The sequence below is a fragment of the Ranitomeya variabilis genome, chromosome 4 (assembly GCF_051348905.1).
Source record: "Ranitomeya variabilis isolate aRanVar5 chromosome 4, aRanVar5.hap1, whole genome shotgun sequence".
Lineage (NCBI taxonomy): Eukaryota > Metazoa > Chordata > Amphibia > Anura > Dendrobatidae > Ranitomeya > Ranitomeya variabilis.
Genome location: NC_135235.1, coordinates 577,999,073 through 578,019,691, shown reverse-complemented (window position 1 = coordinate 578,019,691; position 20,619 = coordinate 577,999,073). Strand labels below are relative to the sequence as shown.

At 47.9% G+C, this 20,619-nt stretch overlaps 1 protein-coding gene across 2 annotated transcripts in view; it reads left to right on the top strand.

Annotated features, from left to right (window-relative positions):
* The first annotated feature begins 2,072 nt into the window (after positions 1–2,072).
* The window catches only part of LOC143769183 (uncharacterized), an 87,706-nt gene continuing 69,159 nt past the window's right edge, over positions 2,073–20,619 (top strand). The window contains exons 1-2 of one of the 2 annotated variants that reach the window (XM_077257749.1): positions 2,073–2,170; positions 2,292–2,434. The gene's annotated coding sequence lies outside the window, so the exon portion shown is untranslated. The remainder of the gene's footprint in view (positions 2,171–2,291; positions 2,435–20,619) is intronic. The other variant, XM_077257748.1, reaches the window with a different exon arrangement.

Sequence of the window (20,619 nt, the reverse complement as noted above, 5' to 3'; positions counted from 1 at the left end):
AGCTGCCGTGCATCGGCTCCCATGTGTGGACATACCGCTTGTGCAGCCTGTGCGGCTGCATCGAGGCCCGGAGGTGGAGGGGGGCCCCTGCAGGGTGGCTGCGGTGGGTAGGGAGAAATCCCTGCAGCTCAGCTGCCTGCAAGAGAAAACGGCAGCGGAGCTGCAGCGATCTGTCTTCCAGCTTCTTGCCCACGCTTCCTCTCACACAGGCAGCACTGCTGGATTACGTCATCATTCAGCGGCCAGCTGTGTCAGGAAGGCGATGGAGATAGTGCGGCAGAGTGTGCAGAGAGGTATGTGTGTGTAGAGGTGAGAGGTGCTGCGTGTGTTGTGTGTGTGCGTGCATGCGTAGCGCTGTGGGGGAATGTGCAGAGGGGTAAATGGTGGCAATGATAGTGGTAGTGGAAAAGACAATGATGGGAGTGGTGGGGAAGGAGGCAATGATGGGGTTGTGGAGAAGGCTGTGATGGAGGTGGTGGAAAGGGCAATGATGGGGTGGTGGGGGAAAAAGCAATGATGGATCTGGTGGAAAGGACAATGATGGGGTGGTGGGGGAGAATGCAAGGTGGTGGTGGAAAGGACAATGATGGTGGTGGTGGAAAGGGCAATAATGGGGTTGGTGGAGGAGTAAATGATGGAGGTGGTGGAATGGGCAATGATGGGAGTGGTGAGGAAAGCGGAAATGATGGAGGTTGTGGAATAGGCGATTATATGGGGTGGGGGAGAAAGCAATGATAAGTGGTGGTGGAGAAGCCAATGATGGAGGTGGTGAAGAGAGCAATGATGGGGTGGGGAAGAGGACAATAATGGGATATGTGAGGAGGACAATGAGGGGTGTTGGGGATTGGGATGGGAGGAAGAGGGACTTATAACGGACTTAAGAACAGGGGGAGGAAGACATTGTTTATTATGTCTAACACAGTCCCTTAGTATAGAGTGTACGTACTTATGTATAGCACAGTCCCTTAGTATATAGTGTACTCACAAATTCTATATAACACCATCCTTAGTTACATAGTTTCCTCTTTTATCATGTATAACATCATCCCCTATTACGGACCATTCTCTCTAGTTATATATGGTGCCGTCCCTTATTATATAGCTTCCTCTGCTGTTATGTACAGTACTGTCTCTTACAGGGGGATTTATAAAGTGTGGGGACAATTTGAGTGGGGATAGGGGGATTTATTATGTGTGGGGAGAATTTGAGTGGGGATGGGGGGATTTATTATGTGTGGACTGAGATTTGAAGTGGGGATGGTGGATTTAATGTGTGGGGAGATTCTGAGTGGAGATGGGGTTATTGTGTGTGGGGAGATTTGTAGTGGGGATGGGGAGGGATTTGATGTGTGGGGGAGATTTGAGGACACAAAATGAAGAGCAAAGGGGGAGATGGCATATATGAGGAAACTGGGGGAATTGGGGGCATGTATGAGGAAACAGTACGGGGGAATTGGGTACATGTATGAGGAAACAGTATGGGGGGCATGTATGAGGAAACAGTACGGGGGAATTGGGGGCATGTATGAGGAAACAGTATGGAGGAATGGGGGCATGTATGAGGAAACAGTACCGGGGAATGGGGGTATGTATGAATAAACAATATGGGAGAATGAGGGCATGTATGAGGAAAATACTGGGGAATGGGGGGGCATGTATGAGAAAACAGTATGGGGAATGCGGGGCATATATGAGGAAACAGTATGGGGGGATGGGTGCAGACAGTATGGGGAGCGAACGGGGGAATGTGTGCGGACACAGTATGAGTAGCGATGTGAAAAATGTATGTGGACAGAGTAGGGGGAGTGAGGGTGATGGGATGTGTACAGACACAGTATGGGGAGTCAGCTGAGCAGGCAGTATAGAAAGTGAGGGGGTAAATATATGAGAAGACAGTATGGTGAACGGTGGGATGTGAGAGGAGACAGTATGGGGAGGGAGGGGAATAGTGTGAGGAAATAGTATGGGGGGAGAAAGGTGAGTGGGCACAGAATAGAAACTGAGTAGTGGGGGCGTAGCATGGAGGAACAATGTAAGGGCACAGCCAGGAGGGGACAGTATACAAAGGAGGGGGAGTGTGATGAGAGAGTACAGTATAAATACTGGGTCCTATAGGGGGGACACAGTATGAGAGGACAGTGTGAAGAGGGGGCCGGTATGGAAAGGAGAGGTCAGTGTGAAGAGCATGTACCATAAGAGGGACAGTGTGGGGGTCATATTTTGTGCAGACAATATAGTTAAGGGTAATTTTTTTTATTCAGGAGCATTTTAATTACACTTTGATCTTTAAGGGCATCATGTGGAGATTTTCTGCAAAAGAGCGGAGAAGATGGAAGTCTGCAGAGACGAGCTGTGGATGAGAAAACTCATCATGGGGTCTGGACAAGATGAAGATAAGAAGGAGAACGACTCCAGAGATGACGTCATCTATAAGGTACCTGGATGTAAATGTTATGTGTAATACTAACTAATTCTCATGTTCTTATTTATGTCAGAAGCATTAAAGGGGATGTCCAGGTTTGTAATGAGTGCAGTCATTCTTTGAGACTGCAGACTTATGAGTTCTCACAGTGCGCACTGCACGCTGTCAGGATTCTCTCGTGCTGGCGATTTACATACATGCGGTCACATGCTGACTAGACATGTGTGGCCTCACTCAATGAAAATGAACTGAGTGAGGCCGGGCACGTCTAGTCAGAATGTGGTCAGAAGTATATAAATTACATGCTTGTGCTGACATGACCGTCCACCGGCAAGGGAGAAAGTGTGCAGTGCATAAGTTGTGAGAATTCAGAAGTCTGCGATGTCAGGATTCAGCTCTGCAGGTTCCAGTAGTCATCACATGGACACTTGACTCACATGCGACTTTGATACTTGTGGTCCTGTGACAACGAGCTTCTCTTTCACTGAATATTAACCCCTTAGTGACAGAGCCAATTTGGTACTTAATGACCGAGCCAATTTTTACAATTCTGACCACTGTCACTTTATGAGGTTATAACTCTGGAACGCTTTATCGGATCCCGCTGATTCTGAGATTGTTTTTTCGTGACATATTGTACTTCAAGTTAGTGGTAACATTTCTTCGATATTACTTGCGATTATTTATGAAAAAAATGGAAATATGGTGAAAATTTTTAAAATTTTGCAATTTTCAAACTTTGTATTTTTATGCCCTTAAATCAGAAAGATATGTCACAAAAAATAGTTAATAAATAACATTTCCCACATGTCCACTTTACAGCAGCACAATTTTGGAAACAAAATTTTTTTTTGTTAGGGAGTTATAAGGGTTAAAAGTTGACCAGCAATTTCTCATTTTTACAACACCATGTTTTTTTTAGGGACCACATCACCTTTGAAGTCATTTTGAGGGGTCTATATGATAGAAAATAACCAAGTGTGACACCATTCTAAAAACTGCACCCCTCAAGCTGCTCAAAACCACATTCAAGACGTTTATTAACCCTTTACGTACTTCACAGGAACTGAAACAATGTGGAAGAAAAAAATGAACATTTAACTTTTTTTTGCAAACATTTTACTTCAGAACCATTTTTTTTAATTTTCACAAGTGTAAAAACAGAAATTTAACCACAAATTTTGTTGTGCAATTTCTCCTGAGTACGCCGATACCCCATACGTGGAGGTAAACCACTGTTTGGGCGCACCGCAGAGCTTGGAAGTGAAGGAGCGCCGTTTGACTGTTTCAATGCAGAATTGGCTGGAATTGAGATCGGACGCCATGTCGCGTTTGGAGAGCCCCTAATGTGCCTAAACAGTGGAAACCCCCCACAAGTGACACCATTTTGGAAACTAGACCCCTTAAGGAACTTATCTAGATGTTTGGTGAGCACTTTGAACCCCCAAGTGCTTCACAGAAGTTTATAACGTAGAGCCGTGAAAATAAAAAATCGCATTTGTTTTCACAAAAATGATTTTTTCGCCCACAAATTCTTATTTTCACAAGGGTAACAGGAGAAATTAGACCACAAAAGTTGTTGTGCAATTTCTCCTGAGTACGTCGATACCCCATATGTGGGGGTAAACCACTGTTTGGGCGCACCGCAGAGCTTGGAAGTGAAGGAGCACCGTTTGACTTTTTCAATGCAGAATTGGCTGGAATTGAGATCGGATGCCATGTCGCGTTTGGAGAGCCCCTGATGTGCCTAAACAGTGGAAACCCCCCACAAGTGATACCATTTTGGAAACTAGAACCCTTAAGGAACTTATCTAGATGTGTGGTGAGCACTTTGAACCCCCAAGTGCTTCACAGAAGTTTATAACGTAGAGCCGTGAAAATAAAAAAATCGCACTTTTTCTACAAAAATGATCTTTCTGCCCCCAAATTTTTATTTTCACAAGGATAACAGGAAAAATTAGACCACAAAAGTTGTTGTGCAATTTCTCCTGAGTACGTCGATACCCCATATGTGGGGGTAAACCACTGTTTGGGCCCACCGCAGAGCTTGGAAGAGAAGGAGTGTCGTTTTACTTTTTCAATGTAGAATTGGCTGGAATTGAGATCGGACGCCATGTCACGTTTGGAGAGCCGCTGATGTGCCTAAACAGTGGAAACCCCCCACAAATGACACCATTTTGGAAACTAGACCCCTTAAGGAACTTATCTAGATGTGTGGTGAGCACTTTAAACCCCCAGGTGCTTCACAGAAGTTTATAACGTAGAGCCGTGAAAATAAAAAAATCGAATTTTTTCTACAAAAATGATCTTTTTGCCTCCAAATTTTTATTTTACCAAGGGTAACAGGAGAAAATGGACCCCAGCAGTTGTTGTACAATTTGTCCTGAGTACGCCGACACCCCATATGTGAGGGTAAACCACTGTTCGGGCGCATGGCTGAGCTCGGAAGCAAAGGAGCGCCATTTGACTTTTCAATCCAAAATTGACTGGAATTGAGATCGGACGCCATGTCGCGTTTGGAGAGCCCCTGATGTGCCTAAACAGTAGAAACCCCCCAAAAGTGACCCCATTTTGGAAACTAGACCCCCCATGGAACTTATCTAGATGTGTAGTGAGAACTTTGAATGCCCAAGTGCATCACAGAAGTTTATAATGCAGAGTCGTGAAAATAAAAAATATTTTTTTTTAACAAAATAGATTTTTTAGCCCCCAAGTTTTTTCTTTTCACAAGGGTAACAAGAGAAAGTGGACCCCAAAAGTTGTTGTCCAATTTGTCCTGAGTATGCTGGTACCTCATATGTGGGGGTAAACCACTGTTTGGGCGCATGGCTGAGCTCGGAAGGGAAGGAGCGCCGTTTTGGAATGCAGACTTTGATAGAATTGTCTGCTGGCGTTATGTTGCGTTTGCAGACCCCTAATGTACCTAAACAGTAGAAACCCCCAACAAGTGACCCCATTTTGGAAAAAAGACCCCCCAAGGAACTTATCTAGATATGTGGTGAGAACTTTGAATGCCCAAGTGCTTCACAGAAGTTTATAATGCAGAGTAGTGAAAATAAAAAATATATTTTTTTCCCACAAAAAAGATTTTTTAGCCCCCAAATTTTTATTTTCACAAGGGTAACAAGAGAAATTGGACCCCAAAAGTTGTTGTCCAATTTGTCCTGAGTATGCTGGTACCCAATATGTGGGGGTAAACCATTGTTTGGGCACACGGCAGAGCTCGGAAGAGAAGGAGCGCCATTTTGGAATTCAGACTTTGATAGAATTGTCTGTGGGTGTTATGTTGCGTTTGCAGAGCCCCTGATGTACCTAAACAGGAGAAACCCCCCACAAGTGACCAAATTTTGGAAACTAGACCCCATAAGGAACTTATCTAGATATGTGGTGAGAACTTTGAATGCTCAAGTGCTTCACAGAAGTTTATAATGCAGAGTAGTGAAAATAAAAAAATATTTTTTTTCCCACAAAAAAGATTTTTAGCCCCCAAGTTTTTATTTTCACAAGGGTAACAGGAGAAATTGGACCCCAAAAGTTGTTGTCCAATTTATCCCGAGTACGCTGATGCCCCATATGTGGGGGTAAACTACTGTTTGGGCGCACGGCAGAGCTCAGAAGGGAAGGAGCACCATTTGACTTTTTTAGCGCAAAATTGTGTTTGGAGACCCCCTGATGTACCTAAACAGTGGAAACCCCCCAATTCTAACTCCAACACACCCCTAACCCTAATCTCAACCCGATCCATAATCCTAATCACAACCCTAACGATAATCACAACCCTAACCCCAAAACAGCCCTAATCTCAACTCTAACCATAACACTAAGGCTAGGTTCACATTGCGTTAATGGGTTAACGCTAACGGACTGCGTTGCACGGCGAAAATGTCGCAATTAACGCCATGCAACGGGTCCGTTAGCGCTCCCATTGACAGCAATGTGATTTCTGCCTGTAGCACATCGCTAGCGCATGCCATTTTCGGCACGCGCTAGCGATGTGCCGTTCTTTTGTGACGGACCTCGGACGCTGCTTGCAGTGTCCGAGGGGCGTCCGAGGTCCGTCCCTCGTTAGCGCAGATCGGGGATCTGCGCTAGCGGGGACGGCGAACACGGACCCTAGAGAAACATTGCGTTAGCGCAATCTGCTAGCGCTATGCGCTTAACGGATTGCCCTAACGCAATGTGAACCTAGCCTAATCAAAACCCTAAATCCAACACAACCCTAATCTCAAACCTAACCCTAATCCCAATACACCCCTAACCCTAATCCCAACCTTAACCCTAATCCCAACCCTAACCCTAATCCCAAACGTAACCCTAATCCCAACCGTAACCCTAATACCAACCCTAATCCAAACCCTAACCCTAATCCCAACTCTATACCTAACTTTAGCCCCAACCCTAGCCCTAACCCTAACTTTAGCCCCAATCCTAACCCTAAATTTAACCCTAGCCCTAACTTTAGCCCCAACCCTAACCCTAAGGCTACTTTCACACTTGCGTCGTGTGGCATCCGTCACTATCCGTCGTTTTGGACAAAAAACGGATCCTGCAAATGTGCCCACGGGATGCCTTTTTTGCCCATAGACTTGTATTACCGACGGATGGCCACACGTCGCGTCCATCGTGCACTGGATCCGTTGTGTTTTGGCGGACCGTCATCACAAAAAAAGTTCAATGTAACCTTTTTTTTGTACGTCGCGTCCGCCATTTCCGGGCATGCGTGGCCGTAACTCTGCCCCCTCCTCCCCAAGACATAGACTGGGCAGCGGATGCGTTGAAAAACTGCATCCACTGCCCACGTTGTGCAAAATTTTCACAACGTGCGTCGGTACGTCGGGCTGACGCATTGCGACCGCCCCGTACCGACGCAAGTGTGAAAGAAGCCTAAGGCTACTTTCACACTAGCATCGTACTCGGCCCATCGCAGTGTGTTGGGCCGACGCTAGCATTGTAAGCGCCGCACAACGGGTGCAGAGGATGCTGTCTTTTCAACGCATCCGCTGCCCCATTGTGAGGTGCGGGGAGGCGGGGGCGGAGTTCCTGCTGCGCATGCGCGGTCGGAAATGGCGGACACGTCGCACAAAAAAAGTTACATGTAGCTTTTTTTGTGCCGACGGTCCGCCAAAGCACGACGCATCCGTCGCACGACGGATGCGACGTGTGGCAATCCGTCGCAACGTGTCGCTAATGCAAGTCAATGGAGAAAAAAACGCATCCTGCAAGCACTTTTGCAGGATGCGTTTTTTCTCCAAAGACGCATTGCGACGGAAGCCAAAAAACGCTAGTGTGAAAGTAGCCTAGCCCTAACCCTAAATTTAGCCCCAACCCTAGCCCTAACCCTAACCCTTATTTTAGCCCCAACTCCTCTCTCCTGCCGGCCGGCAGATGGCAGCAGATGGCGGGCGCACTGCGCATGCGCCCGCCATTTTCTTTGCAGAAGAAGAAGCCGGCCGGCAAGAGGAGACGCAGGAGGACCCGGGGACACCGGGTGAGTATGATAGGGTCCCCGAATCCCCCTAATTCTCTGTCCTCTGATGTGCGATCACATCAGAGGACAGAGAATTACAGATCGCTTTTTTTTTTTTTGCGGTCGCCGGTAAACAGTTAATTACCGGCGATCGCAAAACAGGGGTCGGTAAAAACCGACCCCAATCATGTTCTTTGGGGTCTCGGCTACCCCCGGCAGCCGAGACCCCAAAGATCTTCCGGGCGGCGGGCGCACTGCGCATGCGCCCGCCATTTTTTCCCGGAAAAAAGATGGCGGCGCCCATCGGGAGCCACGAGGAGCACCGGGGGAGATAGGTGAGTATTGGGGGCCATCGGGGGCCATCGGGGACCCTATTTCTCTGTCCTCCGATGTGCGATCACATCGGAGGACAGAAATTAAATGGCAAATCGCGTTTTGTTTTTTTTTGTTGCGACCGCCGGTAAACGGTTAATTACCGGCGATCGCAACTCAGGGGTCGGTAAAAACCCCCCGAATCATGTTCTCTGGGGTCTTGGCTACCCTCAGCAACCGAGACCCCAGAGAAAATCCGACTCTGGGGGGCGCTATTCACTTTTTCCACAGCGCCATTAATTAACGGCGCTGTGGTTTAAGTACCCTTAACTGCCGCCGTTAAAAGGCGTATCGGCGGTCGTTAAGAGCATTAGGGAGAGCGGCTGGTCGGTATATGACTAAGTGTGCAAATCGCATATATCCTTGGGGGGGAGGGGGGCGAAAATTCTTGCCCCGGGTGCTAGACCCCTAGATACACCTTTGACTGCGCCAGCAGAATAGTGAGTACAGCTCTGGGATGTAATACAGGATGTAACTTATGATCAGTTTAGTATAAGTAATGTATGTACACAGTGGCTGCACCAGCAGAATAGTGAGTGCAGCTCTGGAGTATAATACAGGATGTAACTCAGGATCAGTACAGGATAAGTAATGTAATGTATGTACACAGTGACTGAACCAGCAGAATAGTGAGTGCAGCTCTGGAGTATAATGCAGGATGTAACTCAGGATCAGTACAGGATAAGTAATGTATGTACACAGTGACTGCACCAGCAGAATAGTGAGTGCAGCTCTGGAGTATAATACAGGATGTAACTCAGGATCAGTACAGGATAAGTAATGTAATGTATGTACACAGTGACTGCACCAGCAGAATAGTGAGTGCAGCTCTGGAGTATAATACAGGATGTAACTCAGGATCAGTACAGGGTAAGTAATGTAATGTATGTACAGAGTGACTGCACCAGCAGAATAGTGAGTGCAGCTCTGGGGTATAATACAGGATGTAACTTAGGATCAGTACAGGATAAGTAATGTATGTACACAGTGACATCACCAGCAGAATAGTGAGTGCAGCTCTGGAGTATAATACAGGATGTAACTTTGGATCAGTACAGGATAAGTAATGTAATGTATGTACGCAGTGACGCCACCAGCAGAATAGTGAGTGCAGCTCTGGAGTATAATACAGGATGTAACTCAGGATCAGTACAGGATAAGTAATGTAATGTATGTACACAGTGACGCCACCAGCAGAATAGTGAGTGCAGCTCTGGGGTATAATACAGGATGTATCTCAGGATCAGTACAGGATAAGTAATGTAATGTATGTACACAGTGACGCCACCAGCAGAATAGTGAGTGCAGCTCTGGAGTATAATACAGGATGTAACCCAGGATCAGTACAGGATACGTAATGTAATGTATGCACACAGTGACGCCACCAGCAGAATAGTGAGTGCAGCTCTGGAGTATAATGCAGGATGTAACTCAGGATCAGTACAGGATAAGTAATGTATGTACACAGTGACTGCACCAGCAGAATAGTGAGTGCAGCTCTGGAGTATAATACAGGATGTAACTCAGGATCAGTACAGGATAAGTAATGTAATGTATGTACACAGTGACTGCACCAGCAGAATAGTGAGTGCAGCTCTGGAGTATAATACAGGATGTAACTCAGGATCAGTACAGGATAAGTAATGTATGTACAGAGTGACTGCACCAGCAGAATAGTGAGTGCAGCTCTGGAGTATAATGCAGGCTGTAACTCAGGATCAGTACAGGATAAGTAATGTAATGTATGTACACAGTGACTGCACCAGCAGAATAGTGAGTGCAGCTCTGGAGTATAATATAGGATGTAACTCAGGATCAGTACAGGATAAGTAATGTAATGTATGTACACCGTGACATCACCAGCAGAATAGTGAGTGCAGCTCTGGGGTATAATACAGGATGTAACTTAGGATCAGTACAGGATAAGTAATGTATGTACACAGTGACATCACCAGCAGAATAGTGAGTGCAGCTCTGGAGTATAATACAGGATGTAACTTTGGATCAGTACAGGATAAGTAATGTAATGCATGTACACAGTGATGCCACCAGCAGAATAGTGAGTGCAGCTCTGGAGTATAATACAGGATGTAACTTAGGATCAGTACAGGATAAGTAATGTAATGTATGTACACTGTGACGCCACCAGCAGAATAGTGAGTGCAGCTCTGGGGTATAATACAGGATGTAACTCAGGATCAGTACAGGATAAGTAATGTAATGTATGTACACAGTGACATCACCAGCAGAATAGTGAGTGCAGCTCTGGAGTATAATACAGGATGTAACTTAGGATCAGTACAGGATAAGTAATGTATGTGCACAGTGACTGCACCAGCAGGATAGTGGGTGCAGCTCTGCTCAGCTGCTACTCACTGTGTTGATTGTGGGTGCGGTCGCTGCTGAACCTGCAGTGAGCTCCTGGGAACCACCACCTCTCCGCCCGGGGACCTGCTCTCTCTCTTACCCAGGGAGTGAGTGGGTTTCCTGGGATGAATGAGGGGGCCAAGTCCCAGGCTTCTGCTTCCCGGACCAGGCTGGCGAGGGGCAGAAAGAACCAGCAACCAGCCTGCACATCAGAAGATTCGGGGGTGAGACGCTCCACCAGGAGTCGCAGCAATGTGGCTCCTACTCCCCCCAGGTCTGCAGAGACCCAGAGAAGCCGCAAGGCTTCCATGGAGGAGAAGCTTGCTAGCGTGCAGGATGACGGCCCTTCCGGAGGAAAGCTGAGTGCTCACGGAGGTGAGGCCGACCTCACTGAGGAGGGTTGGGCGCTGCAGAGACCCCGGGAGTCTGTGTCCACCTATGCCTCCCGGGTCATGAGCCACCTTCGTGAGTATGAAGAAGCAAGCAAGAGATTGAGAAGGCTCCGGGAGGAGCTGCGCTGCACAAGCGCAAAAGCTGCAGGCGCCTCCAGACCCAGGAAGACGCAATTCCAGGCTGAGGTAAAGAGGCTGAAGCTTGAAATTAATGACCTGGAGGTAAGAAAAGCGTTTATCCAAGAAAAAAGTGGACCATTTAAAGAAAAATTGCAAAATGAAGACCGATTTAGAGAAATGGCTGATAACAGAGAGCAAAGGCAGATAGGGCTGCAGCCTGGGAGCCAGGTGGATGATGATGATGAGAAGGAGGAGGATGACCAGCAGAAAGCCCCACCTGGCAGCCTGCTTAGTCACTCACAGGCCACGTGCAGCGAGCTCCCTGCTGGACAGGCGACAATGACATCTCGTTGTAGTTCTGCTGGCTCTGGGGAGGACAGTGACATCGACCAGGGAGGGGCGCTAATGGCAGAGATCAAGCTCCTGGAGTCCCCAGTGTGCCTTCAGAACTTCCATCTTGGTGATGATTTGCCAGAGGAGGCACCTGGGGGCCGGAAAAAAAAGGTGAAGAAGATCAAACCTAAGCTGCAGGAAGCGGTAAGCTATGTATATGCCCCCCTCCCTGTACCCCCTGAGTCGGCTGCAGGGTCAGCTTGCTGTATAAGCCCCGTTGCCCAGCCCAGCCCGGGTTCTGCTGTGGATCCGGTGCAAAGGCGCGGGGAGACTACAAAGCAATGTAGTGAGGCACAGAGCTCCGTTTCTGCTTGTAGTAGCAGGGACGTAGCAGCAGGTGCATCAGCCGAGAGGCTGGACAGTGAGGGCGGCCCGGCGGCGGGCGAAAAATCAGGCCACGATACTGTGGTGCGCTCCCCAGTGGGAGGGGGGAGCAGCCCGGTGTCAGGGGCAGCTCCGGTAGCCTCGGTGCCCCTGAATGCTGTTGCCGCTGATCACTTAGTTGAGAAGCGGCGGCAGTGTGAGGGGGTTACCGGGGCTGGGCGTTCCGGTCCTCCCACCAAAGTCCTGTTCTGTGTTGGCGCCGCTGGTCAACAAGATCCTGATGCTAAGGATCAGCGGTGCCTCACAGCAGCGAAAGATCAGCGGCGCCTGGTAGCAACCATGAAGCAGCGGAAAATATCAACTGATGATGCAGAGGGCACACATAAAACTAGGGGTGAGGTCACCTCCAGTTCTGTGGAGGAGACTACGCCCCTTGTGCCTGATGATGCGGAGGCCAAAATGTCACCCCCTGTTGTCACTGGTCCAGCAGGAGTGAATGTGGTGGTGGGTATGGATGAGGAAAAATCTTTGTCTAGTGGTGTGGTTGCTGGTTTGGTGGAGGGTGAGGAGGTTATGGAGGTGGGTAATGGTGATGCTGTTGGTGTGGATGTGGTCACTGGTCCGGTTGCCCCCCCGGTGGTGGCAGCACCTGTCAGGAGTTATGCCGCTGTCACCTCCGGGGGAAATAGGGCGTCCTCCTCGTCTCTGGGCTCTGGGGACGGCATGTTGCAACGGCGTCTCCTGGAGGCTCTAAACAAGGGAGAGAGATCACTAATGGTAGAGGGTCAAGAGGTTGATCTATCCTTCTGGATAGAGAGGCATGGCCTCGGGGCCTTCCGAGAGCAAAGAGGGGGGGATACAGTGTGGTCCCTCCCAACAGCCGGGCCGGGTAGTGTGCGTAGGAATGTGGTCCGTCTTCGGTGGAGGGGCAGTGATGCGTGTCCTCCAAGGTCGAAGGTTGTGGAGCTCCTGCTGAGGATGGGCTTCAAGGCGATTGACATCTACGCCTTGATACATCCCTATTCCACACCTGAGTTTGATGTCAGCTTTGTTCGGCCGGAGGGGCTTGAACTTTTCTGGTCGAACTATGAGTTGGCAAAAAATGAGCCCGGCTGGCGAGACTTTGCCGTTCAGGCGGTGTCTCGCCAAAATCAAGTCAAGAAAGTGACCGTGATGACATGTAACGAGTCGCTTTCTTGTTATGACATCATGACGTGGCTTGGCCGGTATGGAGAGGTAGTGGAGATGCCAAAGAAAAACCGTGACGAGTTTGGTATCTGGTCAGGGGCCTGGACGTTTATGGTAAAACTTAAGCGTTCAGGTGGTACGGTTGCCCACATACCATCATCTGCCTTCCTGGGTAGGGATCGTATCCTGGTCTTCTACCAGGGGCAACCGAAGCTCTGTCACAAGTGCGGCGACCCCACACACTTCAGCGCAAACTGCACTGTGCAGAAGTGTGCATTGTGTGGGGATGTCGGCCATCTTGCTGCATCTTGTGTGGAGATTAGGTGCCACCTGTGTGGTGAGTTAGGTCACCCATTCAGCCGTTGTCCTCGCTCCTTCGCTAACGCAGTCGTGACCCCGGTGGGAGAAAGCCGTGAGGCTGATTCTGCTGGGGAAGGGACTAGAAAGGGTGAGGGAGCTGAGGGGCCAAGGAAGAAAAGCAATAAAAAGACGCCTGCCCAGCTAAGGCGTCTAGACAAGCGCAGACAGGATAGGGAGCTGGGCGAGCCTCGGGCTACTGGGGCGGCCCCTGTCCTGGATGCCAGTCTTGCTGCTGAGGCCCCAAGGGATGATGAGTTGGATGAGGAGGTGAGGAGGATCCACAGGGAGGAGAATGCCACTGCCTCAGAGTCCTCCCATTATGAAAGTATGGATGAGGATAATAGGCAGTGGCTAGAGGACAAGCGTAAGCTCGGCACCAAAAAGAAGAGAAAAAAGGGAGATAAAAAATCTTCTCTCACTCTGACCAAGGTACCTAAGGAAGGAAAAACCGACTCCCCTCTGGTTGGTCTTTCTAACCGGTTCCAAGCCCTTGAAAACATCTCTTCCTCTGAGGAGGAAGCTGAGGGTGAGGTTCTGGCTTCGGCGGGGCTCACAGGGGGCGCCGAGTCTCCTCCTTCTGGGAACGTAAGATCCTTGGAGGGAGGGACTGGCCCAGAGTCCGGAGACGAGGAGGAAAAAAATAAAAAACGCGTGGAAATGGATACCTCCATGTCATTAAAGAGGGGGAAGGATTCCTCCTCTGAGGCAGAGGATAAGGGGAGTGGGAAAAAGAAAGCCATCTAACTCAATCACCAATGATGGCGGAACCCACTCCGTTGACGCTGGCGTCCATTAATGTCGCCAGCATAAAGTCAAATACAGCTAGATTTGCGGCCTTTGATTTTCTCAGCCGGGTTGAAGCTGACATTTTCTTTTTGCAAGAGACCAGGCTGCCAAACATGGCAGATGTGTTTAAAGCTAAGAGGGAGTGGAGACTCGGGCCCTCCTATTGGTCTCTTGCGGCCGAGCCGTATAGCGGAGTGGCGGTCCTTTTTACCGCACCGGTGGAATGCCGACGGGTTATTGAGTTAGAAATGGGGAGGTGCCTGATCTTAGATGTCCTCATGAAGGGACAAGAGCTCCGGCTCATTAACATCTATGGTCCCCAATCTAAGTGGGACCGGAAGTGTCTCTTTATGAGGATCAAGCCCTACCTTTTTACAAGTTGGCAGGTTGTCTTTGGAGGGGACTTCAATGCTGTCACGAGGCCCTGAGATAGAGGAGGTTCCAGAGACAAGCTGACTTATGATAGCGTCGCCCTTAATAGTATAGCTAGTGAGGCTCGCCTGGTGGATGTCCACATTCGGCACACCCCAGGCCACGAGGGGTTCACCTATCATAGAGGTAACTGTAGGTCCAGAATAGATAGGTTTTATTTAAAGGAGGAAGCTGTCTCTTCAGCAGTGTCTGTTGTTGAGGTGGAGTTCTCCGACCACTGTTTAATTTTGTTTTCTCTGAATGTTACAGAGACCCTCCGGATGGGAAGAGGCTTTTGGAGGCTCAATTCGTCTCTCTTGGAAGAAGCGGAGATAAGACAGTCCTTTGAGGATTTTCTTCAGAGCCAGGTACCCTTACTGGATCTTTGTAGTAGTAGGTCAGAGTGGTGGGAGATGTTCAAGGAAAGGGTGGCGAGATTCTTCCGCCAGCTCTCGAGCCTCAGGAGTCTGAGCAGGTACCGCCTGTATCAGGGTCTGAGGAGGAAACTCGAGCATCTTGTCTCAACTGGAGGTAGCCGCGAGGAGATCTCCAGAGTGAAATCTTTACTTATGAGGTGTCAGTACGATAGACACGCATCTTTGGTTTTTGAGAGGGATTACGGGAAGTACCGCTCGCCCGACCCTTACAGAAACTGCAAGATGTCAGTGAATAGTAAAGTGGTTACAGGACTGGTCGACACTACGGGGTCCCTGAGGCGATCCAGATCAGGGATCCTGGAGGTTGTCAGATCCTTCTACTCGCACCTCTTGGGGAAGAGGGATCTTGATTGGGATGAGATGTCGGCTTTCCTGGCAGAAGCTGTCCCCGAAGCAGGGGTAGACCCCTCTCTTGACGTTTTGACAGAAATGATCAGGGAAGAGGAAGTTCAGTTGGCGATTGAAGGGCTTGCTCCCAAAAAAATCGCCTGGTCCAGATGGCTTAACATCTGAATTCTATAAGACCTTTAAGGACGTTTTGGTTCCCCTCTTGACTGAGGTATTCAATGAGTGTCTTTCCTCGGGCACTCTGCCGAAGTCAATGAGGAGGTCTGCTCTGATCATCTTGTCAAAGGGTAAGGACCCGTCTTGCATTGAGAATTGGCGTCCCATAGCGCTTCTCAATGCAGACAGGAAGGTTCTGGCAAAGGTGCTGTTTAATCGGCTGGTGAAATTTGCACCCCGACTCCTTTCGGGGGCCCAGCATTGCTCTGTTCCAGGCCGCAGCACATTTAGTGCTGTGCTCTGTGTCCGAGAGGCAGTGGAGCAGGGTAGGGCTGGTCACTGGAAGGGGTACATGCTGTCACTGGACCAGGCAAAAGCGTTTGATCGGGTTAATCACGAGTACCTCTGGTCCGTCCTTCTGAGATATGGCCTGCCGGGGGGGTTTGTTGATTGGCTTAAGACCTTGTACAGTGGGGCAGAGAGTTTCCCGCTTGTGAATGGTTGGATTGGTAGCTCTTTTGAGGTTGGGTCCGGTGTTCGCCAGGGTTGTCCCTTGAGCCCGCTGCTGTACATGTTTGCGATTGACCCTCTTCTTAGGAGGGTGGAGCGTGGACCGTTGGCCGGGATCGGGATGGATCAGGCAGCACCGGAAGCCACTCTGAGGGTGGTGGCGTATGCCGATGATGTCACTGTGTTTGCTTCCTCTCACGAGGAGGCAGGGTGGCTGATGTCAGGTAGATCGCTACTCGGAGGCATCCGGGTCCAAGATCAACCGGGATAAGTGTGAGAGTCTCTGGCTGGGAGGAGGAGATCCTGATTTTGAGCTCCCGGACACCCTTCCAGGACCCAAAGTCTCTGCAAAAGTCCTTGGCATCGAATTTGGCCAGGGGGATTACCCCAAACAAAATTGGGACAGCAGGCTAGAGATCGCCACTCAGAAGGTGAACAAATGGAAGGGTTGGTCTTTGACCCTAAGGGAAAGGGTAAACCTGAGCAAAAATTACCTGCTCCCTTTACTGATTTATCTGGGCAGTGTGTGCATCTTGCCGGAATCTCTCTGGACTCGGGTCTACAGTTTGTTCTTCCAAATGTTATGGGGGAATAGACTGAACCTGGTCAAGAGGGAGGTTACTTACTGTACGAGGAGACTAGGAGGGTTGGGTATGGTCAACCCTGTGGTATTCCTTGTGGATACCTTCATTAAGATCAATATCGCAAACCTCTGGTAAGAGAGGGCTCCTCCGTGGGTATTCTCCTGTAGGGGATGGTTTCAGCCTTTCTTCCAGGAATGGGAGACAGGAGGGCAAGTGAAGGATCTTCGCACACCGCATGGACATCTTCCGGCTTACGCTACCTTGGTTCTGAAGGTAATTCGTCGGTGGGGTCTGGGAATGTGGGAGATCAGGACTCTGCCAAGGAAACTACTTGACAGTAGGGTTCTGTTGACCCATTTCCAGAGGCCTCTGGCGCTCAGGGACTGCCCAAGTCGGGATCTTGGGGTGGGTTTGCATCTTTTGAATTCTATCAGGATCCCCTCGAAGTTTTGGGACTTGGCTTGGCGCTGCTTCCATGGGAAACTGTGTGTGAGGGACAATCTGAAGTGTAGGAGCTCTGAGGACAGGAATTGTCCTCGGGAGCATTGTGGTACCTTGCTGGAAAGCATGGACCACTTCCTGCTTCATTGTCCCTTCAACACAGAGGTGTACAACAGGGTGGGCGCCTTCATTGGCTGGTCTCGGCTGGCCGGTCTCTCCTATGCGGAATGGGCCTATGGAGATTTTGGAGACCTGGGTGGTCGGGACCGCTGCACCTTATTTCTAGTTAGCGCAGTGGTTAGGTATCACACGTGGAACGCACGGTGCTTAGTATCGACGCAACGAAAAATCCTCCCAGTGGACGATGTGTTTAGGACCATACTCGGTGACCTGGTGAAGGTGCGCTCTCTGGAGTATGGGAGACTGGGCGCACGGAGGGCCGCGCTCCTCTGGAGGGGCTTTTCTTTTAGTGTCCCCTAGTCTGGTCATCTCCTTTCCTGGTGGTGGGCTGATGCTGACACTGTAGATTTTTGTTTTGTTTGATCATTATACAGTGATGTAGGGCTGCAGGCGCCGAACTTGGGCTTCGTGTTTTGTAATTATTGTGTGTGCTGCTGTATATAATGTATATATTGTATATAGGGATATAGAATTGGGTGTAGGTATTAGGTTGGGTGGTGGGAAAAGGGGGGAGGTGGGATTATCTTGTGGGACTATGGGACACTGGGTTGTTTGGGGGAAAAACTGGCACTGCCTGATCTGGCCTATGGACGTTGGACATGGACTGAGGCATGAGACGCAGAACCAGCTCTCAGGTCAGTGCGGGGGGTTGGGAATGGAGGATAGCTTAGTATTGTATATATTTGTTTAATTTGTAGTTATTTTATTTAAAACTAAAAAAAAAAAAAAAAAAGTTAATGTATATAGTCTTTGTTTTCCATTGTTTATTTTATTTGTTATTATTATTTTGTTTGGTGACCGGACCTGAAGGTCAAAATAGTTATTCTGTATATACTGTATAATATGTGTGAGAGGAGAGAATGAGCGGCTGGACCAGTGTTCAGTATATTGATTATTTTCTGGCTAATATTTTTGTTATGTTTTCTGCTATTATTGTTGTTATGTTTTTCATTTTTATAATAAAAGATCTACAGGATGTAACTCAGGATCAGTACAGGATACGTAATGTGATGTATGCACACAGTGACGCCACCAGCAGAATAGTGAGTGCAGCTCTGGAGTATAATACAGGATGTAACTCAGGATCAGTACAGGATAAGTAATGTAATGTATGTACACAGTGACGCCACCAGCAGAATAGTGAGTGCAGCTCTGGAGTATAATACAGGATGTAACTCAAGATCGGCATAGGATAAGTAATGTAATGACTGTACTTACTAACTGTACGTTAGTGCATCCTGTAATGTCTGAGCATTACAGTTCAGGTACAGTTTTATTTTTAATAATATATTACTAGATAGGGTGAGCAGCTTTTCTAACATTTTGGAGATGCTGTTTCCTAGCATTATGCTGTTACCCGTCTGTCCTGTCTCTTTTTAGTGCTCTCTACTATTGTAGGAGAGGCCATTGATGTAATGCAGAAAAACATTGACTGTAACTCTCCATTGCTTCATTAGGGGGCAATAGAGATTCATCTTTTTGCAAATGATAGACCTTTTCAAACTTACTTGAAAAATAGCATAATTGTACCTTGTTTATCTTTGTAATTTTCATCAATTTTTGATTAATTAGGAGATGAGTGTTATGTCACCATTACATATCTTGGCTAGGAAGCAGTGTAAGGGGGAAAGAAATGAAAACCCAAACAGGACTGTAGGAACGTTAGTTAAGGGGTTTGTAAACTTTTGAAACTTGTTTTATTAATTGCTTCTGAAATAAAACATAATGCAATTTTATACATAATCAGAATCAAATAGTTCATACTATTTTGTATATTAAATTCATATGCCAATATAAGTGGATTAGAAATAATATGATTATCTTCTAAGACTTTAAAGCAGGGCAAGGGTCTTATATATTGGTCCAGAGCTGTGGTGCTTGAAGGGGCCAGTAAAGAAGTTACAATTTCAGTATGCCTTGAATCCTTGCTTTGGCTCCTATTTGAAAATAGTGCAGTGATGAAACAGACCAGTTGGGTTGACTAGAATAACTTAAGTTGAGTAAGGTAGAAATCAAGGTTCTCTGAGGGCACAAGCTTGCTGGTTACACGACAATGCGCAGGTACACATCTTGCTGGTTACATGTTACAATTGAGGCACTGAGCTTGGAGGTTATGATGCAACAATAAATCTACAGACTTGATGGTTAGAATTGAGTATAGAGGCACAGTGCTTCATAGCTGCAGTGTAATAGTAATAGTCTTTTGTTGGAATAACAGGTGAAAATACTCTCCATCAAAGGTCATGGAGATCTCACAATTTGGACCACTACTCATTCCCAGTAATAGGCCATGGAAAAGCTCATCACCTTCAGCCATAGCTCCCAGGCCAAGCTGCCACTCAGGAAATTCAGATCACAATAGGGCATATAAATCCAGGGTCTATTATTAGGTTCGGACATTCCTTTACTGGGTGAGGTGCCCACAAGTAGGAATAGGAGATCCAAAGCTACCCTCAAAATCTACTTTCTCTGGGCAGACTCCATGTGTTAGCAGTTTGAGCAAGGCTCTAAGGACAGCTCTGTTTTATACATCATACATACAGTACAGACCAAAAGTTTGGGCACACCTCATTTAAAGATTTTTCTGTATTTTCATGACTATGAAAATTGGAAATTCACACTGAAAGCATCAAAACTATGAATTAACACATGTGGAATTATATACTTAATTTCAGTTGTTTCACACTTTTTTGTTATGTCTTATAGTCTAGGTTCTTCAAAGTAGTCACCTTTTGCGTTGATGACTGCTTTGCACACTCTTGGCATTCTCTTGATGAGCTTCAAGAGGTAGTCACTGGTAATGGTCTTCCAACCATCTTGAAGGAGTTCCCAGAGATGCTTAGCACTTGTTGGCCCTTTTGCCTTCATTCTGCAGTCCAGCTCACCCCAAACAATCTCAATTGGGTTCAGGTCTGGTGACTGTGGAGGCCAGGTCATCTGGCGTAGCACCCCATCACTCTCCTTCTTGGTCAAATAGCCCTTACACAGCCTGGAGGTGTGTTTGGGGTCATTGTCCTGTTGAAAAATAAATGATGGTCCAACTAAACACAAACCGGATGGAATAGCATGCCGCTGCAAGATGCTGTGGTAGCCAAGCTGGTTCAGTATGCTTTCAATTTTGAACAAATCCCCAACAGTGTCACCAGCAATGCACCCCCACACCATCACACCTCCTCCTCCATGCTTCACGGTGGGAACCAGGCATGTAGAGTCCATTCGTTCACCTTTTCTGCTTTGCACAAAGACACGGTGGTTGGAACCAAAGATCTCAAATTTGGAATCATCAGACCAAAGCATAGATTTCCACTGGTCTAATGTCCATTCCTTGTGTTCTTTAGCCCAAACAAGTCTCTTCTGCTTG